Below are 19496 nucleotides of genomic sequence, written 5' to 3' on the forward strand. Positions count from 1 at the left end.
CAAAGATAATTACCTGCAAGAATAAATGACAACCTTGCCCGAAGTTTGGAAAGAGGCATTAATAGGTACTTCTCTAGAGCCTTATAAAATGAACTTGTAATCACAAACAGAAGAAAAGGTGGGTATATTTGAATGTACGATCACCAGTACTTGATCATTACTTCATTTCCCTTAGTACTTAATGGAGAAATATCACCAAATAAACACAGAAATACATAGTCTGAGTAGGTGACAAGAAAGAATTTGCAAGAGTTGTACTTTTTTTATTGGACTACGTTTTGACAGAACAATGCACAGCTGCCCCACTGGGTGGCCCCTATGCTGTATTTTTAATAATTTTTATGCCTTCAAATATAATATCTTTGAAGCAATATTTTTTTTAAATTTATATGATTAGCCAAACCAGAAGCTGGAATAATATTTTTTTACTTCCTTTCTGATGAATAATAAATGTCACATAGGAATTCAAAAGTAGGATGTAGTCACATGTGCCATCTGCTGCACAAGGGAACAGAAGAAGAGATATTAGACTTTAAATTAGGGATTGCTTCACAGAAACTCAAAGATGAAAGGAAACCACACCGACCACTTGGAAAGCAATGCCAGTCTCTATCAGTCATTGGAAATCCATCAGTGCTGTAGAAAATCTCCAACATGACAAGATACTCTTGAGGGCCCTCTAAGAAATATCTACAAACTGTATTTTAATTGGAAATTAATATCATTAAACACATACAGTCTTCTGATTATTTACTTTAATTTCTTTTCAGTTTCTTCTAGATGCCCAAGGCCTGTGGTAGCTGGGTATCCAGAGACATTTCTGAGATAAAATCCGAAAATGCAAGCCACATTCCCATAGCAACTGATTATTTACCACAGTAAGAACAGGTACATATATACATAAAAATTCACTTTCTTAAAAAATATATATACATTTTGCCACAGAAGTGGAAGCTGTTAGTGTGCCTGTCACCCTGTGTAGAGAAATATCCACACCATTCATCTGCTACAAATCCATATTATTTCCGTAACGGAAGTTGCCTCTATCCATTCCAGCCGCCTATTTGACCCCAGCTGTAACAAAAGAATTGGGTGCTGAGTCAGCAAGAAATGACATGGATTAGGTTTGTCAGCAAGGTAGCACAACCATGAGACACAACAAGGAAGAGGTGGCTGACAGATATAGTTTTATTCAGGATGCGTGAAGATGGGATGCTGGAGGAGGCCTCAGCACTCTGGGACCTGCTCTGTGTTCCGTGTCTTCCCTGTCCCTCCTGCACCTATTGGCAGTGTCTGCATGTTTATCTCTTCTACCTGATTGTCTTGGTATGAAAAAGCCAAGATATTTCAGGTTATGTTATTTATTTTATAATAATACAAGAAACATCAAATCACAGTTTTTATCTTCTGCTGTAACATTTATTGGTTGAATGTTACACATAGATTTTTAGTTTAAATAATTGCCATATGCTGTTTTATTAAATAGCTGGTGTTAATATTTGCAATACATATAAGAAAAATAAGAGTAGAATAAGTGGAAAGATAGGCAGGACAAGAATGCAATCATTTTGAAGAAGTAGAAATCAGCTTCAGAACAGGTGATCATACACAATAAATAAGTTTGTTGATAAAACCTTACAAGACAGGATTTTAATATTTACTATTGCCTATAATTCTATAGGAAAACACTGGACAAAAGTATCTGAAGAAATGAGTATTTGGTTATACACACTGTTTATAGTGAGCTGGTGCCGTCCTACATTCTACAGATAATACTGGACAGGAAGAGTTGCAAACAGGAAAAATTGTAGCACTGAAAAAACTCCCAGTGCTAGAAATCTGAACTTTTACCTTTCCTCTGTTTTTTTCTATATCCATTTATAATATCTTTCTCTTTTCATCCTAGTTTCTGTTGTGACTTAAAATAGCTCACAAGTAAGTAATAAGAATATTATGGCTTTCAAATTTCTTTCTAATTGTTTTAGCAACTTTTTTCTTTGAAAACTTTTTTTTTTTTTCATTTCCATACAAAAAAGTATGCAGGCATACATTTACATATCTGCATGGACAACCACGTGCATGCAAAATTATAATTGTAGCTGATAGGGATGTGCCCAAGCAAATTTTACATTACTTAGTGTGGGTATAGGTAACAGTGTAGGCACAGAAACCTACGCTTCAAGATGGCTTTCAAAACCTGCTGGGATCCTTGTTCAGTATGCATCTGACTTCTGCAATATTATCCAACCCAAATAAGACAGACCTTTTCCAACGGGAATACTTGGTCAGACAAAGTGCAGTATTCATTCTCTCTAACACATAAATTTACCAGGTATTTGCACGGCTGTAACAAATTGAATTTTGAACATGGGTAAATTTTCTTTTTCAGTTAAAACATAATATCATAATAAAAACATTCTTATGTAGACAAACATGACAACAAGCCATGAAAAGCAACTCCAATTGTGTTTTATATCAGCCTCTGAACAGTTATTTCTGAAATAAAAGCACTAGGACTTCTGTCTGTTTGTTCTTGCAGGATCAGTAAAGGGTCACTGCTACACTTAGCTCCTGTGTGAACTGATTCTAAAACATGACTCAACACTCAAGTGACACACAGACGACGTGGGACAATTTTAGGCTGTAAGACAACTCCAGATAACTCTCATGTTCTGATCCTCCATATTACTGTCTAAGATAAAACTTAAGTATAGTTGCACACAATCACACAGAATCACTAGGTTGGAAAAGACCTCCAGGATCATAGAGTCCAACCATTCCTATCAACCACTAAACCATGTCCCTGAGTATCTCATCCACCCATCTTTTAAATACCTCCACCACCTCCCTGGGCAGACTGTTCCAGTGCCCAATGACCCTTTCTGTGAAAAATTTTTTTCTGATACCCAGGCTGAACCTCCCCTGGTGGATCTTGAGGACATTTCCCCTTGTCCTGTCCCCCGTCACTTGGGAGAAAAGGCCAGCTCCCTCCTCTCCACAACCTCCTTTCAGGTAGTTGTGGAGAGCAATAAGGTCTCCCCTCAGCCTCCTCTTCTCCAGGCTAAACAACCCCAGCTCTCTCAGCCGCTCATAGTAAGACTTGTTCTCCAGCCCCTTCAACAGCTTCGTTGCTCTTCCCTGGACACGCTCCAGAGCCTCAACACCCTTTTTGTGTTGAGGGGCCCAGAACTGAACACAGGATTCAGGGTGTGGTCTCACCAGTGCCGAGTACAGGGGCAGAATAACCTCCCTGGACCTGCTGGTCACACTGTTTCTAATACGAGCCAAGATGCCATTGGCCTTCTCGGCCTCAATAATTCTAGTAATAATTTTCTTCAGAGACCCCTCCCTCAAGACAATATGGATGAAAGAATGAAGCTACATTTGGCTGTTCTTTTCCCAACTTGCCAGCATTAAGAGGTTATTTCAGCAGGCCTTCTGCCTGCAGATACGCAACACCCCATCGAGTAGCTCTACTAAACATACCATGCAACCTTAGGGTCACATATAATGTGCCAGTCTTTAAGCTACCTGAAGAATGCTTTCACCAACAAAAAACCTCCCTAGATTTTAATGCTATATGGGCATCATGCACAGTTCAGGGTAGACCTGTACCAAGAATTATGACACAGGGAAGTAATCTGCTGGTTTAAAGTGACTCAGCCTGGAAGATACGAGCATGAGCCACTCAGTTCATTTTTCCATGGAGTAAGGGACCACGGGGTAGCTGTAATGTAAGTCTACTAATATTTCTCCTTGTGTTGACATCAACTACCATGAAATGCACCCAAGCAGAATTTATTAAAAAAATAAACCAATTAAAAAAATTAAAAACCAATGTCCAAAGGTAAATTTCATCTGTAAGCATTATCAAACAGACCTCTCATGCTGCTTAGAAGGTTTTGAAATATTACAAGAACATCAGCCTCTCTTCCCTGCATAGTTTTTCAGTAAACATTGACTTGCAGTCTGTTGACAGCGAGCACATGTAAATGAAAAACCTGCCCACAGCTTCAGGAGGAATTTTCTCATCAAGAATTCATTCCCAGCTGCTCCATTAACAGGAAGCATGAATGTGTAAGAAACAGGGCTGTGAGGTTCACAAACTTCTGTTGGAACCTTTGAGTACCTACAGATGGTAAGAAGTACCTCAAACATCACCACCCTCCCTTGTTCAGCCTGCTTTTCCCAACATAATCATAGAAAATAAAATAAACACTGCAAAACTGAAAGGTCTACCTTGTCTTCTCCTGCAGGGAGGATGACAGAGCTCAATAGACATGGCTTGGAAATGTAGTGATGTTACATACGTGGGCATACAAGGTAGGACAAGACAAATGTTGGCTGATAGACATGCCTTTAAAGTGAGTTTCCCGGGGTTACAGATGACAAAATCTATTTACAGAGTCTGACAGAAATATAGGTGACTTGAGAGGTGGAAGTCTGACAGAATTGTACTCATGCATTTTGTGCAAAGCTATGAGAAAAAGTTCAGAAATTCACACATAGTTGAACATTACTTGTATTTTCTGAAGCTATAGCAGTCTAAGAATCTTAGTCATAACTTTTCATGGTATTGTTCTGTTAGTTGGCAAGCCAGCCTCTAGTGTTTTGTTTACTGTAAATTATTGTCCAGAAAATAACATCTAAAAACTTAGGAAAATGGCACAGCTCAATTTTGAGCTAATTTTCTTCCTCCCAAACAAACAATAGGAAAAAGAAATAGGTCAACAAGTACCTTTCAAACACTCATCTGTACAGCACTGTGTGTGTATCTGGTGGGGGTAAGGCAAGGCATATTCTACTAGATAAAAAGGAGTTTTATAACTCAGCATGCAGTCCTCATGTTCTGTTGCTGTTCACTGTACACACATTCCTCACAGAGCTCCCTATGCTCATCAGACAGTGGGCTACACAAGGAGAGGAAATAAGTGGTATTGAAATAAATCACATACAGCAGGCTCCACATGTAGTTTTCACAAGTCTCCAGCTTCTGCTGACATGACTCTAATTTTAACAAGATAGGTCAGTCCAGTTCAAAAGCTGGAACCTATAATGGCAATCCTTCAGAGTAAATATGTGGGAAAAAATGAACGATAATGGAATACAAATATTTTTGAGCAACTGTTAAATGCTGGGGTTGGGCCAAATGGACAGTTGGCCTGGGGCAGCAGATTTTTCATAGGCACACATATTGTTTACTGAGCACTTAGTCCATCTATCTGTTACCTTCAATCACTAGTGGGTGCCTTCATTCTGCCTCCAAGACGGCTGAGCCAAGATGTCTTGCCACAGCCTGGCAGCGGGAAGCCCTGATATAGCCTTAAAGATGAGGGAAGGCAGCTGCAGATGAATGAATGAATGCAACTAGAGAGGGAAGCAGACAGAGGCGTAGTCTGCGTGTTACCATCTCAAAGGGTTTCTGTTGTTTTGACTTCGCTAAATAACAATGCGCCCTCTGCGTATGGGAGGATGCAGTTCCAAACAGCAGCTTTGCATAAAAAAGACAAGGTAGCAAATGGGTTTATTCGCAATACATATATACAATTCTGATCTTGCTTTCTTCATACTTTCCTTCCGTTCATCTCCTCTTATGGTTTGTTTCTTTCTTTCTGACTTCCCTCAAAATGACTTCTTGTATTTGATTTCTACTTCTTAAAAAAATTATTTTGTTTTTCTTTATTTTATTTCATTTTTTTTTACTTTAATATATTTCATTAATGCTTGAAATTTAAGTGACACGTAACTTGCTCAGACATCACAAGTTCTTAGATAATTAATGTACTTGCTAATCTACTCAGTCTTATGATGACAAGCAATGTTGTTCTGAGACATTTGAAGACAAACTAAAAGCTATAGCTTCAAGCCTTACCTAGTTAGGACGGTTTCTTACTCATTTTGATATTGTGTCACTTACAGAAATATTCCACATGGAAAATTCTGCCAAATATTAAATCAAGTTCTTAATAGGCCACCAGGAAAACAACCAATTTAGAAGCACTCAATATCATACAAGTGATCCATTCTGACCATATGCAGCTTTGTTTTCAGTTGAAAACAATCCCCAGTTCAAGTATTGCAGTATGGGTGCCTCCCCATCCAATTAGGCGTTCCCTGGGGGAAAAAAAGCAACCAAGCAAACAAAAAAACCCATAAAAACACAGACCATTTCAACTACCCTATAGTAGCTAATAACTGCTCTCTTAATATTCAATCAAAATTTAAACACAGGCTCATATACAAAGAATCTGCAACAAGCAAGTTTAGAAGGCAGGTGTTCGCTGGGTTCCCCCCCAGATCACTGCATAGATAAAAAACATGAGAAGACAATAAGGATCCAAAGAAAATCTGTGTGCACTCTAGGCCCTATGACAAATAATTATTTGGCTAGTCCTACTAAAGACAAAAAAAAGGATTGCTTTTAAATACGCAGTGCTGAGCTAATAATTGCCAGCAGTAATGGTCCTGGGTTTGTATTCTCATGTATGAGGAGTTTCCACAATCTTTTTGTTATTTGACAGAAACAAAGAATGCAGTAAATAAACTCTAGTCATCAATTAAAAACATTGATTGCTTTGATTATTTTCAGTCTTCTGTTTGTGGTCTGATAAGAAATAACTGTTTTTTCAATTATTTGATTAGAGTAATACAAAAGGGCATTTTGGACGAATGCTCACAAGGAAAAAGCAACCTCAAATTTCAGAAACAGAAGCAACTCAGCAATTCAGAACATTCAGTAGCCTCATCCTTGGCTAAATACATTATGAAACAGTATCTGGGCTGCAAGTATGGCTTGTCTGATTCATTTGTAACATAAACTAGAGTGTTGGAAAATAGCTTGCAGATGTGAACCTCAATGACTATCATGTAAAATTTAGCAGTCTCATATATCTCAATATTTAGTGCCTTATATATCTGTCTAGAGGAATAAAAAGTCAGATATAGGACAAAATCTTAGAAGACCAACAGTCATGATGCAACAAATATAATATTTGATTCTCTTTCCTTCCTTCCTAAATCTCTCCACTTTCCTCATTTTCTCCTAGGGAATTGTTTTTTGACACATAAAAAACTCTATATGCCTTTCCTTTTCTATTGAAAAAAAAAATCTTCATGGAGTAAAAGAAGTAAAACTTAATGATAAATTAAATTAATTATGATTTCTTTACAAAGGGAAATGACCTTGTGGAAGTCTGTTAGTGTATTATGACAGACTTTTTTGGTTATGCACTATTGAATATTTTCCATGTTTTCTCTCTCATAAAGACTGTGGCTTCTGTCACAAGTCCTTGTACACTGAACATCTTAAATGTCATTCTTGTATTGGTTTGCCACAATTCACTAATTGGATTTTATTTTGTTTTGTTCGTGGTATATGTATTTGCTATCCACATCAGCCATATTTATTAGATAATTTTTGACAAAGCATCCTTTTGTATTTATCCCTCCTTCCTGCCCTTATTTATTAAATGAAACCATGCAGCATGGTAAAGGGGTGAACATCAAGTTGTATTCATTTACTGGCTCCTGATTAAGCATGCAGATACTGCACATGAGAATAAAAGCCATCCTGGAAGCCCTGACAAAGGAAAAGCAGGAAGAGAGGCAGGCAGAAGGATCTTCACTGCAGCAGTCCCCATGGATGACCTGTTTTAAGGAATCATTGGGAGTTGGCATTGATCTATTGCAGAACAGAAAGCCGATCAGCTAATAAAGGCATCAGTAGGAGTGCATGAAGACAAAGGTTTGGTTTTCAGTGTTTTGACACAAGCTGCAGTAACAGTGAACCTCATGTTAAAGCTACACCTCTAAATGTCTATATTTTATTTACTTAGAATTACTGAATAGGGTGAGGAAATAGATGAAGGGCTAAACAAAAATTAATAACAATTTGAAGCAATATTCATGTGAATACAATGCAGTAGAAATTTAATTAGCTATGAGTCCCTGCTGGGTTGTATGAAATAGCTGTTAAAGCTAATTGTCATTGTAACACATAATGGTATTATTGATTTACTTAATACATGGTTAACGAGTGTAATATTTCAGGCTCCTTGAATACAGTAAATCCTGTTTAGTCTTTTAGTACAAACCTGCCTGCTGTCTATAATTTAACTTTCCTTTTATTGTCTCCTTATTGTCCATTCAAATATGCCTACACCCATTCCTTCACTGGCAGGACTCGATAACATATTCGGTGGAAGCACCTGTGTGAACATTTTATTTCATCTCTGTTATCCTTTGTGACAGTCTAGTGAGAAATTCAAGAGAAAATAACAGCTGAATGGCAGAGGAACATTAACCCCTTCAGGGACTGCACTTCATGCCAACATGATGACACTATATCATGAAAACATGAAGAATGGGTCAGGGTCAACCAGAAAGGTTGTTGCAAGGCTTGAAACCCTGAAACTATAAGGAAGTGTCTGTGACAGAGTGGTTGAAATTTGACACTGAAGAAGAAAAAAGAATCAGTAAAGCATTTAAGTTTTGATATTTCACAAAATATGCTACAAAGACAAAGGGACTTTGGACTTAGAAAGGGCATTGCTTGCCTTGAGGTTATTATCATGGTGAGCAGGAATTCAAGATCTTTTCTGACACAAAAAGGATTGAGGGTAAATTTAATTTTTATTTTGACCAAATTGTTGCTTTTATTCTCTGGGATTTTAGCTTCTGTTTTATTAGGAGAGACATTACTAGTGAATTCAAAATTCTATTTTAGAATGTATGTATTTTGCTGTCATTCAACTACCAATATGATTTCCTAGGTCAAGTATGTTTCAAAAACAGTGAAGTGAATATTCACTGTGTATTTATTCATTTAAAATTCTGTTATTTGTTTATATGCATTCTAAAAATGCAAGAATAAGTTGTCTTCCTTCAGGCCAGTATACTTCCATGTCTTCACATGAATTTAGCCCTGGAAACATCCTTGACCTCTGGCCATTGAACTTCATGGGATCTCCTTTTCTCTTGTTTCCCAGGTCAATCCTGCATAGCGATAGAGTGCATACAAAATCAGAGTTCTTAGAATAATTCAAATTTGTATCCAAAGACATGACATTATTTTGTATTTGAGTAATCTTGGCTTCTTTCAAACATCTGTCTTCGTCTGGCACATTGCCAGAATTGCTGCCATTTCTCAGTGGTGGTGCTCTTCACAGCAGCAGACACTCATCATTTCTTGACAGTCTTTGATTCTGCAAAATGCTCCCAAAATGAAGAAAAAGAAAATACTAAAGATGCTTTACATCCTTTCCTCCAGCCCCTCCAGAATATTTGTGTTGTCTAAACTCTCAGTTGCCCTCCATCCTTTCAACAATCACACCTTGGACTGCACTGCCTGTTGGCCTTCGCTCAAACATTATGTGGTTGTGAAATACTAAATAAAAGCAATGGAAAAATAGAAACAGCCTTGAAATCCTACTCCTCCTACCCATTCATAATCAACCTGGCTTTAAAAAATCTATAGGATGAGTTTGCTACTCGAATTTTACAGAATGGATTAAAAATTATGGAAAAATACAGTATGTTTCAATACTTTAAAAGCCCCTACTTAAACATTCCATTTAATTTTCATGCATGCACCCTGTCCTCCCCTCTCCACTCAGTTCCTATTGTCATTTTTCATTACAATTAATGAACACTGATGAGCTACATTAATACGCTTTTAGCTGATGTTCTTTTTTATCCTATGCATATATTCTACGTATACATACACAATTGTGGTGGAAATATCATAACAAATTCTCTCCACTTATCTGAAATCTTAAGGCCATCCAAACTCTGTTTCAATATCAGTTGCTGATAATCATCAACCATTATAGTAATAAAAATAACAGAGAAATAGATGTGATTTTTTTCCATATTTATCTACTGTAGAGAGTACCCTGTTTTTTGGAGCAGAACTACTGAAAGCCCAAGGTTCACTGTTCATGAAAATCACCAGGATTTTCTCACAGATATTGTGAGCACATGGCTTTGACCATTTCTATTTTCTTGCAAAAACTACGTACCTGGGAATCAATTTTTCTTTTTCTCTAATTTAAGAAGTTTACATATCAACAAAGCAGTAAAAACTCAGTGTCCAAGTGCACATCTCCTAACTGAAGAGACTAAACATTACATCAATCAATAAGGGAGTTTAACTGTCACAGAGGTCTTCTGTGGATATTTTGTTCTGCTTGGATTTCAATTCTGCCCATATCCCTCTTGTCTACCACATTCCCATGGGCAAAGACTCTTAAATATTTATCATCAAATAAAACAACCATGAAGCTATTTTCCAAGGGTATTAGTCAACTGAAATAAAAAAATTGAACTTATGATCTGTTGAAGTCTACTCTCTTCCACTGCAGTTGTGATTCTAAATTTTATGCACATACCACTGCTGACATAAGTTGTCAACTTCAACACTAGTCACAAGTGGAGTAATAGAGCTAGACTTATTTATAATGTGTTATTTCTCTTAAAAACCAGTCACGCCCTGGGCTTACTTTGATATTAGTTAAAGGATGTAAAAATGTGTTTGATATCTGCTACCATTCGTCCAGACAGTTGAAAAAGATTAATGAGAAAATAAACTAAGTCATGAAGAATTAATCTTGCACTTCTTTGTTGTAGGTAACCTTCTATAAGAGTAATTATAGTTATCTATGCAGATGCAAAGTTAATAATCACTTATCGGGGTTTTTTTTCTTACTTTAGCTGTAAATAAAGATCTTCTAACTTTCTGGTGGTGTTAAGTCGTTTTCATCACAAGCAATACATTTCTCATTAAAAGACCAAGCACAAAGGTATTAATTAGCTTTCTCTTTTTTTCCTTTTCCTTTCTCTTTTTTTCATGATGAAGAAGTCATGAGAAACCAGGGGAAAAAAAAAACAACAAACCGACTACCCCATTAGAAACCCAAGGTCGTTAATGGGAAACAAGTGAACAAGTCCTACATTTCAACTTTGTTTTCCACTTCATAGAATATACGTACATTACAAATGTGTTACACCTTTAAAGAAGCTGGAATTGAGAAGAGGGTACACAGCCCCAAACTCACTCTTTGTGTGTGTGTCTGTGTCTGTGTCTGTGTGCATGCGCATGTATGGCCACATAACTCCACTTCCTTAGCTACTTCTGTCATGATTATCACAAAGGTATGTAAGCATTAAAAACCCAAGCATCCAAAACAGTTTCATAACAAAACACATTCACATGAAAAGTGATACTTATCTGTGAAAATATTAAATAGCTTGTCCAAGATTTTTAGAGAAAAAAAGAATGTTTTGAAATAACAGGAATTTAAATTCTTCCAAGCCTGACAATGTCTGGCTTGCTCTGTAATTTTAATTTATCAGACATACGGCCAGAGGGTAATTTTTCCCTGATGTTTCCCTGATACAAAAAAGCAGTGAAGTCAGAAAACACAGCAATTATTTCTTTATTAAATAAATAAAAATCATAGTTACCTACTAGGAACCATCTCTTTGATGTAATTTATTTATGTAAATTAAATGCTATATCTAAGATCACTACATAAGAAATAAGAGAACTTAATACCAACAGATAACTATTTGTATTTTATTTTTTAAATCTCTTTGTAATTTGAAAATTAAAGATGACTTTGGTTAAAATCTTTGCTGGCTGCAAAGTGAAATGAAGGCAGCTGATCAGGAAAAAAAAAGAGAAATGGAAATGTGTTAATGTAAATGCAAAAAGAGAATAGAATGTTTGAGATAATGAAGATGCTCCCCCTCTCCCCCATTAGTTATTAAGTAGAAACAAAACCTGGTAGCATGAACAGTAAGGATGAATAAGGATGCTAAATAATTTACACTGAAGACTCATAAAAGAGATGGCTGAGAATTTAGATTCCATCTCAAGCTGGATACATAATTTGTTAAATAATGTATATGAAAAGCAAAATGTTTTCGCTTGCTTTTAATACAGAATTCTCTCATTTTTTAATAACATAACAAATGTTTGAAATTGATATTATTGCTACTAGAAGTCAGTACAATGGATTTATAATACCATGAACATTTTTCTCCAAATTAAATTACAATCTACAGGTAGTAGAGATTCATTTCATCAAATCATCTAAGAAACATGGAACCTAGACTTTCATCTCATCCAACTGTCCACATCTTTCACAGGTCAATAAAGAGAAATATCTACCTACAGAGGAATAATTCATCATACCGTCAAACAGGTGTCTAACCTGCCATTGATAGCTATGTGGATTTTGACTAAGTATCTTAGAAAGTCAGGGAACATTGATTTATGGGGATTAAAATGAATACTTACACATCTGTGAAAGTAGGGTGTCTTTTTTTCTTAAATAGTGATGTTTTTTACTAGAAATTCTACTATTCAGGGCTATCATGAAGGACAGAAAGTAAACACAGAATTATTCACAATTAATTATTCAGTTTCTCCTTTTTAGTAACAATGCTTAAGTGAAGGCAACATGTAGCAACAAATTCTTTTAAAAGTGAAAAGCTTGAAAGCCATTCTAAATTTTCTTACACTAGCTAATCTGAAAACAGATTAGAGCTATGAAGTGCAGAGCAATTGACCTTCCTAGATATTATGTACATCACTGATAAAGCTAATTGCATTTTAATTGGGTTTTACTAAATGGACAGTTTTGCAATGAGATATTAGTTTTTTAACATTTTTGTATTTAATGAGTGTTAATTTCACTGATGATTTGCTTCAGCATAGAAGTATCGTGACTGAATTAATTCTGCCTGAAGCTATTATAGATTTTAAGGCCATAAATATTGACTACAGAGGATTAGTTCTGTGGAGGATAAGAAAAAAACCAAAAAACAACAAACAAAGTTCAGCTCAAAAAGACAAAAATAACTGAATAAAACTCTTAAGCTGTAATGGGTCTGCAAATGTTCTAGGAAAGGCATTTTGAGTTGCAGACGTGTACATATTTTGAAGTAAATTTGAAGAAGGCTTAACCTTTATTTCTTTGTATAGTGTCCACAGAACCCTGGATTAAAGTAGAATTTTTGAGATACAATTTTTTTCTTTCTTTTCCCCTCAGGATCGTTTCCCATTGTGTAACAGTTTCTTATTTACATTCAGTAACACACAAATAGTCCTAGTGAGATCCTTTCCATTAAAAATGAAGATATCTTTTTCTAGCCAAATACAGATTCAACATCATTCTTTTGAAAGTGTCCTTCTTGCTTCTAAGTCCTTCCAACGTGCAATGTCTTCTCTTCATCAGCAGATGACTGTACTCCACGTATGTGCTTCATAAAACGTCCTTTTTCTGCTTCTTCTCCTTTTCCTAGGACCCCTGACTGTTCCTTCCAGGAAGGGACACCTGTTGCCGGATCTCTGATCACAACAGCTGGAGTCAGACTAAATGGAGTGGTTAAGTCTCCTGGGATATAACCAACGGAGACTGGTTGGTGAGGCCTTTTCCTCTAAGGGTAAGCATCACAGAAATTCTTTCCCAAATGTTTTATGTCAAAGTTCAGCTCCAGTAACTTTGAAGACAAATCCCAAGACTACATTTCATTCAGAATTTTTGTTGTTTGCCTAACTGTGAAGGTCTGGCTGCATGTGGGAGTTTGTTATGCTAGTAGCTGCTACAGGTTCTTCTAGTTGAGGTATGTTGAGTTTTTCACAGAATCACAGAATGATTTTGGTTGGAAAAGACCTTTAAGATCATTGAGTCCAACCATCAATCCAGCCCTGATAAGTCTGCTACTAGATCATCTGCAGCTGTGGCAATTAAGGACTCCTAATACCAATAAAGGTAACTTAGCAGTTACCATTCGTCTTTATTTCAGCAATTTGACATGCTCCTCTAATAAAGTTTAACCTACTACAATAGTCATGATGAAATTATATAATACTGTAATCAGATAAGTCATATTTTTAATATAAAAATGAATACACTTTGCTGATCATATGTGATTAAAATAAAAGAAATTATAAACAATCACATATCATTATGTGTATAATACAAATTTACTTTCTCCCAAATTGGTATATTCTATGAATTTCTTTAGCGCATTCTCATTCTTTATTACTGGAAATAATAGACTTATAAAGCAATATTATATCTTGATAGGATTGTTGATAAGAACAAATATATTAAATATTGTGATGTGACATAATAGTATATTCAGATGTAAATATATGTATTTAAAATAGATGTTTGCCTAATATGCCTCAGGTATTAAACCAGGTGATTAACTTTTGATACTATCAAAAGATACTCTTCTCCAAAAAATGTTACTGTACACACTTCAAAAGTTTTCGTTCTATTAGTAATAGCTATTCTGAACTTTACTTAAGAGTATTAAATAAATGTTATACATAATAAAAATATGAAAAAATATACATTCATTATTTCCTAACATATCTTACTCTGAAGAAAAACCTCTGAAAGTGCTAGTTAAAGAAGACATGAGCATTTCCTTTTTTTTAGGGGGGAAGGGCATTTATATGGCTATTTTAATTTTTATATTTATGATTTTTTTTATTTTTCATCTACATATTTTTTCTATCTAAACAAGCATATAATACACTATTACTTTGAGGAAGTCATTCTTATTCCAGAAATATCTATAATTAGTGGATCTGGATGGTTCAAATTAATGATATTTTACTGAAAAAAAAGTTTTGAAATGAATCTATGCCAAGTAAAACATCTGGAAAGTCAGAACAGCAAAAATCATAGTCTGAATTACAAAGGGAAATTTTAACTAGAATATAGACAGGTTCAGTTATAGTATGACTAAGGTGGATAGCCTACATACTGACCAAAAAGACCATTGAAAAATTCATGCTTATTTAGACCACTCATTCAGCTCATATAAAAATCAAATATCATCTGCTCCAGATGTGCAGCTTATGTACGGACATACTTGTATTAATAAATAAGCCCTGAAAATGGGTCTGCATGAAGAACCTCTGATATATGCTTCCTGTAAGCAAACGCAAAGACCAAATGGCTGACATTCCAGCAATGATTAAGCACCTTTTAACTTTCTTAGCTGAAACTCAGTCCTAGTACCCTCATGTGCGTAAAGAAATTCTAGTAATGCTTGGGACAACTCGGACAACTGGCTGAATAGGCAGTCCATACAAAGCATTTCCAAAATCAGACGGCACTGTGAAAGTTCAGTGGGTTTACACCATTTTTTTCTGCTGGATCAGTGAACTAAGCTAAGCTGTTCTCATAGAGAAGGGGGAATTCTTTTCATTATTCCAGGTGCATGACCTGACTCATTATTTTACATTTTAAAAAATGGTCCCAATTAGAGTATTGGCTTCCAGATAACTTCTGTTGGAATATCTGTACTACATATCAGCACAAAGAACTATACAAACCATTAAAACTACTGAATTGCATGTTCCTTAAATGAGACTGTACTTAGAAATCCTCAACAAAACACCTTTAATCTAAAGCTTTTTATTAAAAGACCTTCAGTTTACACAGAAGGACTCCAACACAGAATTAGACATTGACTTCAGGAGACTTGCCAATAAATACAAGAACATGTCTGGGAAAAGCAATCTACAGAACTTGGGGCCCAAGCATCATCTAGAGGGAGAACTCAGAGTGACGACATTAGATTTATGGAGAGCCTTTGGCTGGACATGTGTGCTGAAATTTCCTTAGATTCTTTTGTAGAGAATTATTTTCAGTTTTCAGATGTTAGATGTTAACAAACTATGCCTTTCTACTTATCACTTTGTGTTTGTAATTCAAGCACAATTATCTTTTGTTAATTTTAAAGCTCTTTTAGAAAAAGAAATAACTTTATTTTTATTCAGCTTGATTTGTTCAACTCAGAATTACACACAGATACAGATACATGATGGTTTGCAGCAAATTAAGAACCAGTAACTCAGTTAAAAATATGGCATGGTGGAAACATACCACTAACCACAAAAAGTCATGGGACTTTGACTGGAAAGATTAAGAAAAGTCTTTTGCTTTTAAACATTCTGTAATACCTCAATTGTACAAATATTTAAATTTTAAACTGATTTTATTATGGGCAGATCCTCATCTGGTATAAATCAGTGTGGCTTCTTTGAATTTAAGAGAGCTGTGCTGATTTACTCCACATAACTCCATGTCTGTCCCATACTGTTTTTAAATCATTCTTTCAGAGAGCCTTTCAAAGTCATAGATTCTTTACAAATATAATACATGGGAAACAGCACTCTGCCTGTCTTTAAGCTATTTTACCCATAGACAAATCTGTGCTGTCAAAACAGTCTTTTAGAAGTTGAACAAAATCCAGAAAACCCAAGCTACATACATAGTAAAAGTTGGCACGAGTTTATCTATAAATTCTTAGCCACAAGAACACAGTAAAGTCTTCTTTTCAGGCTTGTTTAGCTCAGGACAGTTGCTAATGTAGGCAATCTCACACCTCAGATGCTAAGGCTATAAAGACATCCCATTTATGCTTTATATTTATTTGTTATGACAATGCCCTGAAGAAAACTACCATTACTGTTAAAGGAGTGATACACATCATGTAGTGAATGATAGCTTGATCTGTCATGACACAACATAAAAAACATGTGGAAAGTCTGTTATCTTCAAATTTGGTTCCTTGATCCTTTAGTCAAAAAATGTGTTCCATTTGTGGCAAGTGTAATTCAAACTACACTGATTGATGCAAGACATAACGAAACATTCTAAATTCTGTGAAAAATTTACATAGCATTCAACATAGTCTGTTGCTTTATTCATTATATTTACTACACAAGGGAAATTCAGCCTCATCTTCAGACACACAACTCGGATGCACCATGAAAGCTTCTGGTAAATAAAGGCCTTTTCAAAGGGAAGAGATAGAAGAAATTAATATAATCATAACCATTCTTTACAGAATAATCTCAAAAGAGGAGGTATTTTAGGGCAGGATCCAGGAAAATGTTCTGCAGTGGAACCAAAGTTCTAGTTGCATAGCAGAACGAGATATCTTGCAATCTTTGATACATATGACATAAAGAGAACCAGTCAGTCCCAGATGAAAGTTTATGTATTTTGCCTTAACTATTGCATGAAGTCACATATATTCATGTGTTTTGTGGAGGGCAATATACACAGGCTTTTCTTTAACTTCACTAGTCCAAAGCAAACAGCTATGCTGAACAAACCATCAGCACTACAGCGGATAAGGTTATGTCAACACCTCTCTGTTGTTGTTATAAGGACTCTAGTTCAGTCAGGAAAAATTTGCCTCAGCCTGAAATCTAGATCAAAGATAAATTAAAGCTTACCTAAATTGTAAGAAAAATTGTCTGACAATCTATCACACACAGGAATGAAGGAGGAACATGACACTAATGATGTTTCAGGATCTATTTTGCATATACTAGATAACGAAGATATTTTTACTAAAAATCTCACACAATTTCAATGCAACTTTTCCTACAGCTATTGGCCTCGTGCATAAATATTCCCTGTGAAACACTATTCTAAAAGCCGATTGCATCAGTGTGGGTTTAAAACAAAGTAATATATTCATGTTTAAGGGAGAAATTATATTTCTGCCCACAGTAATCCTTTTGAGCAAACAAACACCACAATTTCTGCCACTCCTTGGGCTAGTAGCTCTACTCATATGATCATTCTGAGCCGAAGAGGGAGATAGAGATGAGTGAAGAATAGAAGTCTGTTTCCCTTGTGTTTTGGGATGTGATGAGGAACAGATCTGTTTCACTTTACAAGAGGTGAAAACACTGATTTTGTGAAAACCAAGACAAATTCAGAAAAAATAAGTTGTTTAGGTAAAGGGAAAGGGAATAAGAGGAAGCCAGGTACAGCAATGTGCCTCCTTTTCCTCTGTTAATTCTGCAGTGCACTATCTTCACTGTACAACTCCTGGTTTTGGAAAGAGTGGGTCTGACTCCTTCTGCATTCTTGTCATGCTGCAAGTGTAGGGGGGATGGGGATTTTTTTTAAGTTTGGAATTTCTGCAAAGCTGACAGCAAGATTAATGGAGCAGACCATAAGGATTACTGCTGAGCAATCTATTAAGCCAATAAGCAGTGAACTAAGAAAAATTTGCACAATGGGTTTGAAACAGCTGTCCTGGTCTACCATGTTCAAACCCTATTTTTTAAGTAATTTCTAAAGTTTATTCCCCTTTACAAGAAAATTTTTCCAGTTTTTGCTTAAAACAAGTGAATATAAGACATTAATTCAGCAGCTGGGATTGCATTTTCCTTGTTTTGGTGCTGAAGATCCCTTCCACATTTAGGTACATATGTACTGCCCAGGTTTATATTAATTCTAGTCTCCCTTCTTCTGCTGTATCTCATGCCTTTTCCCTTATTCATGCCCAGTTAGTCTCATTTTCCTTCCTAGCCTATGCTTTATATCTGCTCCAGAACACTGGTTTTGCTTTAGCTTTATTGTTCTTTTTCCATTGCTGTTTCTTGATTTACAGCAGATCTCATTACTCCTTCCCAACTTTGCCCTTACTCTATTTGTGCTTTCAGTTTAAACTTTCACTTGACACAGTAGCACTATCTGAACTTCTGGTAGCAGTTACCGATTATCTTTGGTCTTTTATATTTAACAGACTGCAATGTCTGAAGTATGGCATTCAAGATGTTCCTTCTGTAACTGTATCAGCAAATTGTGTCTGTGCCTAGTCTTGTTCACAATAGGCAGACAAGCAAAATCAAAATACTTTGAAGGAATCAAAGGAACAGTTTAGTACTAGAAGGTTTACTTCTAAAGGTTTACTTCTAAAAGGACTTCAGAAGATAATCTTGAAAGGTGGATGACTATGTATCCACCTACACACTTTAAAGAGTCAATGACTGAGGCTAGGCTAACCCTGCCGTGTGAACAGATTGCCAGAGGTGGAGGTGTTAATCGCTGATGTAGCCTCCAGATCTAAAATGAGAGATTAAGACTTTCTTTCAGTAAGGGAAATCCTGAATAGGATGATATAATAATTTTAAATGCATCTCTTTTTTTTCTGGATGTATTAGAATTTGATCTTTCACCTGATTTACGGCATGTGAGATCTGACCATCTGTGGGAGTGCAGATCTGAGGGGTGGGTGTTGACCTGGCTTCTGACATGGAATTTGTTGTACAGAATGTCAGGTAACAAGATGACATTCTTGTCTCTAAATTGGAGAGACAGGGATTTGATGGATGGACCACTCAGTGGATATGGAATTGACTGGATGTTTGAACTCCAAAGAGTTGTGGTCAAAAGCTCAATGTCCAAGTGGAGACCAGTGATAAGTGGCAATCCACAGGGGTCAGTGTTGGGACCAGTACTACTTAACATCTTTGTCAGCGACATTGACAGTGGGATTAAGGGCACCCTCAGTAAGTTTGCCAACAACACCAAGCTGTGTGGTGTGATTGACATGCTAGAGGGAAAGAAAGATATCCAGAAAGACCTTGACAGGCTTGATAGGTGGGCCTGTGGTAACCTCATGAAGTTCAACAAGGCCAAGTGCAATGTCATGCACCT

Source organism: Cuculus canorus, chromosome 4 (assembly GCF_017976375.1).
Source record: "Cuculus canorus isolate bCucCan1 chromosome 4, bCucCan1.pri, whole genome shotgun sequence".
NCBI classification, from domain to species: domain Eukaryota; kingdom Metazoa; phylum Chordata; class Aves; order Cuculiformes; family Cuculidae; genus Cuculus; species Cuculus canorus.